We start from the raw sequence: 10589 nt of genomic DNA on the forward strand, positions 1-10589 counted from the left end.
CACCACATGATAATGTCTGTATTTAATGTGTCTAAGGCGTGTATACCACCACATCGACTTGTCATGACATGATAATGTCTGTATTTAATGTGTCTAAGGCGTGTATACCACCACATCGACTTGTCACCACATGATAATGTCTGTATTTAATGTGTCTAAGGTGTGTTTACCATCACATCGACTTGTCACCACATGATAATGTCTGTATTTGAGGTGTATACCACCATATTATTTTGTCACCACATTGTAACAACTGTATTTGATTCTGTATGTCACCACACAAGGACTTGTATATTTGATCTTCTTTGTTCCAAGATAACCTCTGGAAGTTGGTTGTAATAGGTTAATGTACAGTAAAACACGTTTATAATGAACATTCTTACAGCGAATGCATGTTTCTAACATTTAGTAATTTTCGTTTCCTGTCAAGGTTCCTATAAGATGTCTGTAATATGTGTATAACAAACTGAATAAGGTGGTCCCCAAAGGTTCGTTATAACCATGGTTTACTGTATACCCAACCTATTGTACATGTAGCTTAATAATAACACAAACATAAGACTATGTAAGAAGTTGTAATTATAGTTTATTAAATAATACATAATGTAATAATAATGCACATATTAAGTTATGTATCACTGCAAAATGATTAAATACTATTAAAGCACCCTTCTCCTTCATCCTGACTCAGTAAATATCATCCTGACTCAGTAAATATAGTAAATAACTTTTAAAATAAAATGTGGCAGAAAAAACTATGATCTATGTCCTGGGCTGATGCAAAATATCTGTTGAAAAAGTTTCAATTTTCAGCAGCTAGATAATCTGAATTTAATACCAGCACATGCTGACTCCAGTTTTATCTAAATTTATCATTTTGAGTATCACTAAAAGTTGAAGTTTGTGTCAATGAAAAATTAGTAAGTATTATATATGTATTTAGAGCCTATGCTACAATTGGTGAAACTAGAACTGTCGCCAGATCTAGAGTGGACAACTAATAACCCCATTAATAGGGGACATATCAGAACCCTATATAGTTTATTCAATTCCCCTTTATGTCAGGGTTCTGTGCACCAAATTTTATCAAAATCTGTCAAGTAGTTTAGGAGGAGTTTGCAGGACAAAGTTGCATCTACAGATGGACAGACAGATGGATGGACGGACGGACGGACAGACGGACAACCCGATTCCAGTAATAACCTATAACACAAAATTTGCCTTAAAACCAAATATTCAACATATATTTTTTCTGCTTTTCTTTTAATACAGATCAATTAATACTGTATTAATGAAAGTTTAATACAACAGGAAGATATGCATGTTAATTTTTCTTAGCTATAGGTAATTTCTTCTATTATATACGTAAATAACTATGTATAGGTTAATTATTAAAAAATTCAAACTATTAAATGTTATTTTACAGATCCAGTCCAGTGCAAATACTGTAAACGTGGACATTTTTGTGAGGGGGAAATTTTGCTAATTACAATGTGAAGGCCGCTTGATTGCGAAAATTTTCCTCGCACGTAATATTTTTTACATGTTTGTTCAATGGCTAAAAGTGTATCTATCGGGAAAATAACACTGTGAAAGTTACATGCATACCAATAGCGAAATTAAGCGGAAATATCCATGTAGTATACAGTATGCTTTTATTAGTAAAGATATGCTCTTAAAAATATGCTTCTTTATACAGTACATGCATGTAATCATGTGGAGAGGGCATATATAGGCTTTGTCTGCTACCCGATCCAACATTGAATCTCTTTGATTTAATAAAATATTTTTAAAATAAAAAATAACCCTACATATCAAATTTGAGAGTTTCCTTCAGTATTTCCTGAGAAATACCAATAAAAACTTCATAAATTGTTGAATTCCAAGAAGGCTGCCTGGTGGCATCTTGTTTTTGATCAGACCCAATATGCAATGTGTACAACTAGACACCAAGAAGAATTTACACATGCAATATGAGAAAAATTCCTTCAGCATTATCTGAGAAATAGTGCTATGGCAAAATCCAAGATGGCTGCCAGTCTGCCATCTTGCATTGGTCAAAATTCAAAATACAAAAAGGCACCAAGGGGAACCAATAAACCCAATTAGAGAAAGATACCTTCAATACTTTCTGAGAAATAGCGATAATTGTCAAAATCCAGGATGGCTGCCAGTCGGCCATCTTGTTATCCAATCAGTCCTAAAATACAATATGCACAACTAGGCACCAAGGCAAACCTATATATGAAATTTGAGATAGATCTCTTATGTATTTTCTGAGATTTAGCTATAACAAGAATTGTTTAATATGGAGGGAAGGACAGAAGGAAGAAAGGATGAACAGATCATGGACATTAGACAATTTGAATAAGATAGGGACTAAAAAATGTTGAATCTTGGAAAATCTATGTCAGCTTTTGAATAAACAGGAATGACATTAAACACCCAGTCTATACAACAGAGACATGTTGCCAAAGAAAATACACCTTCTCTTCAAAATTGATAAGAAATTTTTTGTCACTGGACAACAACATTTTTCTTTAAGACTCTGCAAAAATTTCTTTATAGCCCTGTAACTTTTCTTCTTGTTATCTTGTTTAAAGTACAGATAACATTATCCACCCAGGCTTCATCCATTGTATAAATCAAATTTCTTCAGAAATAGTTTTACGTTTCTGTTGTACAATTTTTTAACCAACTGTGTTATTTTTAAGAAAGTTGTCCTTGACATTATTCTGAAATTAACCAAATGTAATTCTGGGTGAATTGTGATAATGTGAGCATTCATACTATTTGTATTTGCCATATAATGTAACATAATATACATTTACAGTTTTGAACAAAGACCAAATGTACTATTCCCTTCTTCAATGGAATCCTCTGAAACATCCTTGAGCCACATTTCTTAATTGACCTCCCATTGATCACCCTAGTAGACTGCTCCTGAACAAAATCTTCAACTTCAGCAAAGGGTGGTGTCAGTCTTGGGAAGCTTGCAATGTTCATCCAGAAGCACTTCAAATCTGGCACACTTGTAAATAAATAAATAAATAATTAAATTATGCATAGGTGTACTGATGTTGACAAAAGGGAGAGTTCAATTCAATATTTTTTATCCATAGTGGCTCATGAGCATTAAAAGGAAATACCGTACAACAAGAGGCCCAGAGGGCCTGTATCGCTCACCTGGTTTTTTTTTTTTAGTAATTATCACAAAGACTGACAATCATTAGAAAAATTAGCAAAATTGACTCCCAAAGTTTAATTTTGAATCACAACCATAAAATGATGCTATTGATACCATACAAATATGCTATCCAATACATAGGTTCAGAGACAAAGTAATTTATATGAAAATAGTAGCCTAATTGACCTTTTGACCCCGCATCTATTGCCGTCTAAGGCCCCGGGTATCCCCTATCATTTGTACAATTTCATATTCCAACCCTGTAAGGATGCTACCATTGCATTATGAGTTCTCTTCCATGCTTAGGTGCAGAGAAGAAGTCGTTTATATGGAAATAGCTAAATTGACCCCTCTTGACCCCACCCTTCAGGCCCCCGGGGGGTCAGCCCCTTCATTTGCAAAATTTTGAATCCAAACCCTTTAAGGATGTAACCATTGCATTATGAGCGTAATCCCAAGTTAAGTTGTAGAGAAGAAGTCATTTATATGGAAATTGACCACTTTTGACCACGCCCCTCAGGCCCCCCGGGGGGGTCAGTCCTATCATTTGCACAATTTGGAATACCCACCCTATAAGGATGCTACCATTGCATTATGGGTGCTATCCCATGCTTAGTTGCAGACAAGAAGTCATTTATATGGAAATAGCCAAATCGACCCCTTTTGACCCCACCCTTCAGGCCCCCGGGGGGTCAGCCCCATCATTTGTACAATTTTGAATCCCCACCCTATAACGATTCTACCATTGCATTATGAGTGCTGTCTCATGCTTGGTTTCAGAGAAGAAGTCGTTTATATGGAAATAGCCAAATTGACCCCTTTTGACCCCGCCCCTCAGGCCCCCGGGGGGTCAGCCCCTTTTTTTTTACAATTTTGAATCCCCACCCTATAAGGATGCTACCATTGCATTATGGGTGCTATCCCATGCTTGGTTTCAGAGAAGAAGTCGTTTATATGGAAATAGCCAAATCGACCCCTTTTGACCCCCACCCTTCAGGCCCCCGGGGGGTCAGCCCCATCATTTGTACAATTTTGAATCCCCACCCTATAAGGATTCTACCATTGCATTATGGGTGCTGTCTCATGCTTGGTTTCAGAGAATAAGTCGTTTATATGGAAATAGCCAAATTGACCCCTTTTGATCCCGCCCCTCAGGCCCCCCGGGGGTCAGCCCTATCATTTGTACAATTTTTAATCCCCACCCTATAACGATACTACCATTGCATTATGAGTGCTATCTCATGCTTGGTTTCAGAGAAGAAGTCGTTTATATGGAAATAGCCAAATCGACCCCTTTTGACCCCCACCCTTCAGGCCCCCGGGGGGTCAGCCCCATCATTTGTACAATTTTGAATCCCCACCCTATAAGGATGCTACCATTGCATTATGGGTGCTATCCCATGCTTGGTTTCAGAGAAGAAGTCGTTTATATGGAAATAGCCAAATTGACCCATTTTGGCCCCGCCCCTCAGGCCCCCGGGGGGTCAGCCCTCATTTGTACAATTTTGAATCCCCACCCTATAAGGATGCTATCATTGCATTATGGGTGCTATCCCATGCTTGGTTTCAGAGAAGAAGTCGTTTATATGGAAATAGCCAAATTGACCCCTTTTGACCCCGCCCCTCAGGCCCCCGGGGGGTCAGCCCCATCATTTGTACAATTTTGAATCCCCACCCTATAAGGATGCTACCATTGCATTAAGGGTGCTATCCCATGCTTGGTTTCAGAGAAGAAGTCGTTTATATGGAAATAGCCAAATTGACCCCTTTTGGCCCCGCCCCTCAGCCCCCTGGGGGGTCAGCCCCATCATTTGTACAATTTTTAGTTAGTAGCCCATAAGGATGCTACCAGTCAAATTTTGTTGAAATCCGACCAGCGGTTATGGAGAAGAAGTCGATTTGTTGACGGACGACGGACGCCGGACGCCAGACGCCGGACGCTGCGGTATCCCATAAGCTCACCTCGGTCCTTCGGACCAGGTGAGCTAATAAAGCAATTCTAAGCAACCTAATAACCAACAAGCACACAAAATATTTTTATAGTTATAACTAGCACTGCAAGCAAATGGTTAACTAATATCTCCGCTACCACTCATTTGGGAAAATAGCTACCAAATGTTGTTTTAATCCATGGATAAAGTTCAATTATGTTCATTTTGACATTTCATTTGGTCACAATGACAACCAAATGACAGCCATTGTATTTGTCATCCTTTCAAAAACTCTGTGGCTTAATCGGACAATATCTTCATTTATATATGATCAACCAGAAGCCTCTCTTTTGTTTCCATGGTTTGATTTGGTTTATTAGACTTAATGTCTTATTAACAGCTATCAGGTAATGTAAGGACAGCCTCGCCTGTGTACAATGTGTTGTGTGTGTGAATGTCTGTATGTTTTGGGAGGCTGTGTATGTGATATATTTATATTCGTGTTTCCAAGGTATCCATTGTTATTATTAAACCATGTGATGTGGTAATTAATAGACATCCATCTGTTACAAAATTGATTCAAAGTCTAAAGTTATTGCCTATATTACAAAATCTGTGTATATTGACTTGGTTACCTTGGCAATCAAAAGTTTGGGAAAATAAGTGTTCTTTTATATCTACACATTATTGTGAATTTTCATCAGAATTGGTCCAGTTCAGGAGGAGTTGTACGGACAACATTTGCAGATGACAGACATCCAGACATAAGGACAGACATCCAGGGAAGTTGATTCCAATGTATAGCCCTAACTTCATTGCAGGGGGTATAAGAACAAAATTATTTCAACTACATTCAATACAATTTAAGTTACTTACCAAATGGGCAGGACATAGATGTAGATCAGTAAACTGGTGATGTAATTTTCCCGAGCATCTCCTGTCACCATTCTTCCAGAGTCTGAAGATTTTCTGTGCATTCAAAGATAAAAGATAAAATAAAAAATCTCTTGATGAAAGCAAGCAATATTTCCGATATCCATGATACAGGTAAGCTTGTTTACCTAGTACATGACAATGTATTTTAATTTCAAGAAGATTTCGTCGTTTTTATTTACAAATGTACATCAGATGGATTGGACATCTGAGGCCTAGGCTATGCCCATTTACATGCAAGTCCTTTCCAAATTATTCAATTAACATATAAATATACATTCTGCATAACAAGTTTTACCTGATATGTGTTGTAATACATGACTTTCCAATGTTTTTGTCATAAAATGCGTTATGATTAAATGATACATCCATACCAGCTTGAGCTACACCAATTAGGCTTTCTCAGAAACATGGTCTATAACATGCTGTGTGCGAGTGATATGTTACTGCTGTGTTCTAGTGACTTTCCTGATGGCATCCACAGGTAATGGAATTTGTATAAATACTTATAAATAAATTCAGTCAATTTAACTACAAGTATAGATAACTATCAACAAGAGGCCCAGAGGGCCTGTATCGCTCACCTGTTTTTTGGTTTTTTTTTGAGTAATTCTGTAATTTAGTAATTAGTGATTCAAAAATCACAAAGACTCTTACAATTAGGAAAATAGCAAAATTGACTCCATGATTTGTTTAATTTTGAATCCCAACCATATAATGATGCTACAGATACCATACGAATATGCTATCCAATACATAGTTTCAGAGAGGAAGTCATTTTTATGAAAAAAGTAGCCTTATTAACCTTTTTGGCCCCGCGCCTAAGGCCCCGGGGGTCAGCCCCATCATATGTACAATTTTGAATCCTCACCTTAAGGATGCTACCATTGCACTATGAGTGCTATCCCATGCTTAGTTTCAGAGAAGAAGTTGTTTATATGGAAATAGCCAAATTGACCCCTTTTGGCCCCGCCCCTCAGGCCCCTGGGGGGTCAGCCCCCATCGTTTGTACAATTTTGAATCCCCACCCTATAAGGATGCTACCATTGCATTATGAGTGCTATCACATGCTTAGTTTCAGAGAAGAAGTTGTTTATATGGAAATAGCCAAATTGACCCCCTTTGACCCCGCCCCTCAGGCCCCTGGGGATCAGCCCCATCGTTTGTACAATTTTGAATCCCCACCCTATAAGGATGCTACCATTGCAGTATGGATGCTATCCCATACTTAGTTTCAGAGAAGGAGTCGTTTGTATGGAAATAGCCAAATTAGCCCCTTTTGGCCCCACCCCTCAGGCCCCGCCCCTCAGGCCCCTGGGGGGTCAGCCCAATTTTTTGTACAATTTTCAGTCAGTAACCCATAAGGATGCTACCAGTCAAATTTTGTTGAATTCCGACCAGCGGTTATGGAGAAGAAGTCGATTGTTGGCGGACGGACGGACGGACGACGGACGCCACGGTATGGCATAAGCTCACCTTCGTCCTTCGGACCAGGTGAGCTAATAAAATAATGCATCTGGTCTAGTGAGATATTGACCTGGTAGTGATCAACAGACATATCTCAAATTTACCATATTGTAAAGTAACTTCACCTCTACTGATGTCTTTGGCTGTAGTGCCTTTTTCATTGAAGAGATCTGGTTAGCATGACGTCATCTTCGTCCTCCTCGTCATCCCCAGAATGTGTGATAAGTCCTCTAGTTGGAGCCGGTGGCTTCTTTCATTTTACCTGTAAAGTAACAAAGGAGTAGACTAACTGTCACCAGAGTAAACAACTAATACTCCCTGTTGCACAAAATTAATATTAACTCCATTAATAGAGGAAATTGCAGAACCCAATATAGTTTTCTTATATCCCCTTTATATCAGGGTTTTATGTACCAAATTTAATCAAAATCTGTCAAGTAGTTTAGGAGGAGTTTGCCGAACAAATTCTAGTATACCCCATTAACTTCATTGCGGGTGGTATAATAAAAGGAGTCACAATGCTACAATAGTTATTCTGACTTAATTTTGTTAATAGCCTACACTTTTGACTGTTACCTTACTGTCCCCTACACTTTTGACTGTTACCTTACTGTCCCCTACACTTTGACTTTTACCTTAACCTTACCATGCCCTACACTTTAACCTTTACCTTGCAGTTCCCTACACTTTGACCTTTACTTTGCAGTTCCCTACACTTTGACCTTTACCTTGCAGTTCCCTACACTTTGATCGTTACGTTACTGACCCCTATACTTTGACCTTAACCTTACCGTGCCCTACACTTTGACCTTAACCTTACAGTGCCCTACACTTTGACCTTAACCTTACAGTGCCCTACACTTTGACCTTTACTTTACTGTCCCCTACACTTTGACCTTTACCTTGCAGTTCCCTACACTTTGACCGTTACCTTATTGTCCCCTACACTTTGAACTTTACCTTACTGTCCCCTTCACTTTGACCTTTACCTTACTGTCCCTTACACTTTGACCTTTACCTCGCAGTGCCCTAAACTTTGACTTATACCTTAAAGTGCCCTACACTTTGACCTTTACCTTGCAGTTCCCTACACTTTGACCATTACCTTACTGTCCCCTACACTTTGACCTTTACCTCACAGTGCCCTAAACTTTGACTTATACCTTAAAGTGCCCTACACTTTGACCTTTACCTTGCAGTTCCCTTCTCTTTGACCATTACCTTACTGTCCCCTACACTTTGACTATAACGTTACTGTCCCCTACACTATACTTTGACCTAAACCTTACCGTGCCCTACACTTTGACCTTAACCTTACAGTGCCCTACACTTTGATGGTTACCTTACTGTCCCCTACATTTTGACCTTTACCTTGCAGTTCCCTACACTTTGACCGTTACGTTACTGACCCCTATACTTTGACCTGAACCTTACCGTGCCCTACACTTTGACCTTAACCTTACAGTGCCCTACACTTTGACCTTAACCTTACAGTGCCCTACACTTTGACCTTTACCTTGCAGTTCCCTACACTTTGACCGTTACCTTATTGTCCCCTACACTTTGAACTTTACCTTACTGTCCCCTTCACTTTGACCTTTACCTTACTGTCCCTTACACTTTGACCTTTACCTCACAGTGCCCTAAACTTTGACTTATACCTTAAAGTGCCCTACACTTTGACCTTTACCTTGCAGTTCCCTACTCTTTGACCATTACCTTACTTTTACCCTACACTTTGACTATAATGTTACTGTCCCCTACTCTACACTTTGACCTAAACCTTACCGTGCCCTACACTTTGACCTTAACCATACAGTGCCCTACACTTTGACGGTTACCTTACTGTCCCCTACATTTTGACCTTTACCTTGCAGTTCCCTACACTTTGACTTTTACCTTGCAGTTTCCCTACACTTTGACCTTAACCTTACAGTTCCCTACACTTTGACTGTTACCTTACTGTCCCCTACATTTTGACCTTTATCTTACAGTCTCCTTCACTTTGACCTTTACCTTACTGTCCCCTACACTTTGACCTTTACCTTACAGTCCCCTACTCTTTGACCTTTATCTTACAGTCTCCTTCACTTTGACCTTTACCTTACTGTCCCCTACACTTTGACCTTTACCTTACAGTCCCCTACTCTTTTACCTTTACCTTACAATCTCCTTCACTTTGACCTTTACCTTACTGTCCCCTACACTTTGACCTTTACCTTACAGTCCCCTACTCTTTTACCTTTACCTTACAATCTCCCTACACTTTGACCTTTACCTTATGGTCTCCTACACTTTGTCCTTTACCTTACTGTCTCCTAGACAACTGATGAAAGCTGGACCTATGACATTGATGTGATGTTTACAGTGTGATTCCATATTTTTGGCCGAAGTTAAACAAATGGCTATTGTCATGTTCACCTGCAAACAAAGAAATATACACTTCAATGTGATTTTTGCTGGGAATAAAATTGTATTTTCTTTCCACAAAACACATTTTCTAGCCATTTAAATGTTCAAATTTCACAAAATTTAATTTTATAAAGTGTATCTAACAGAAACACATTATCAGGCTTAATTTACTTACAACAACTAGAACTGTCGCCAGAGTGGACGACTAATACCCCCTGCTACACAAATTTAGTAATAACTCCATTTAACAGGGGACATTGCAGAACCCTATATAGTTTGCTCAACTCCCCTTTATGTCAGGATTCTGGGTATCAAAGGACTATGTATGGTTTGGGCCCTTTTTGGCCCCCAAATCCATCAAATTTTCAAACCTGTTCATTTGTTGTATTCTAAATATTTAGTATATCCCTAATTCATCTATGATGACTGTTTTCTAATTTTGCAGATGAAGTTACCATGGTAACCATTAATTATGCAAATGTGGAAATTTTGACAATTTTTGCTATATTTTCTATAGGTATCTAATTTTGCAGCTTCAGTTGCCATGGTAACCACTCAAAATATGCATAAATTATGAAAATGTGGAAATTTTTGACAATTTTTGCGGAAGTGTGATAAATTGTTGTTTTATAGAAACCATAGAGCGGCCATCCTTGAAA

The 10589-nt window shown here is 38.6% G+C and overlaps 1 long non-coding RNA gene across 1 annotated transcript; it reads right to left on the bottom strand.

Moving 5' to 3' along the window:
* Positions 1 to 566: 566 nt before the first annotated feature.
* Positions 567 to 10349, bottom strand: LOC138334746 (uncharacterized). The gene is made up of 4 exons (XR_011210152.1): positions 9826 to 10349; positions 7644 to 7780; positions 5995 to 6087; positions 567 to 3031 (listed from the first exon to the last, which is right to left on the bottom strand). It is a non-coding gene; the product is annotated as an uncharacterized lncRNA (long non-coding RNA).
* Between the last annotated feature and the right edge of the window lie 240 nt (positions 10350 to 10589).

The sequence above is a fragment of the Argopecten irradians genome, chromosome 11 (assembly GCF_041381155.1).
Source record: "Argopecten irradians isolate NY chromosome 11, Ai_NY, whole genome shotgun sequence".
NCBI lineage: Eukaryota > Metazoa > Mollusca > Bivalvia > Pectinida > Pectinidae > Argopecten > Argopecten irradians.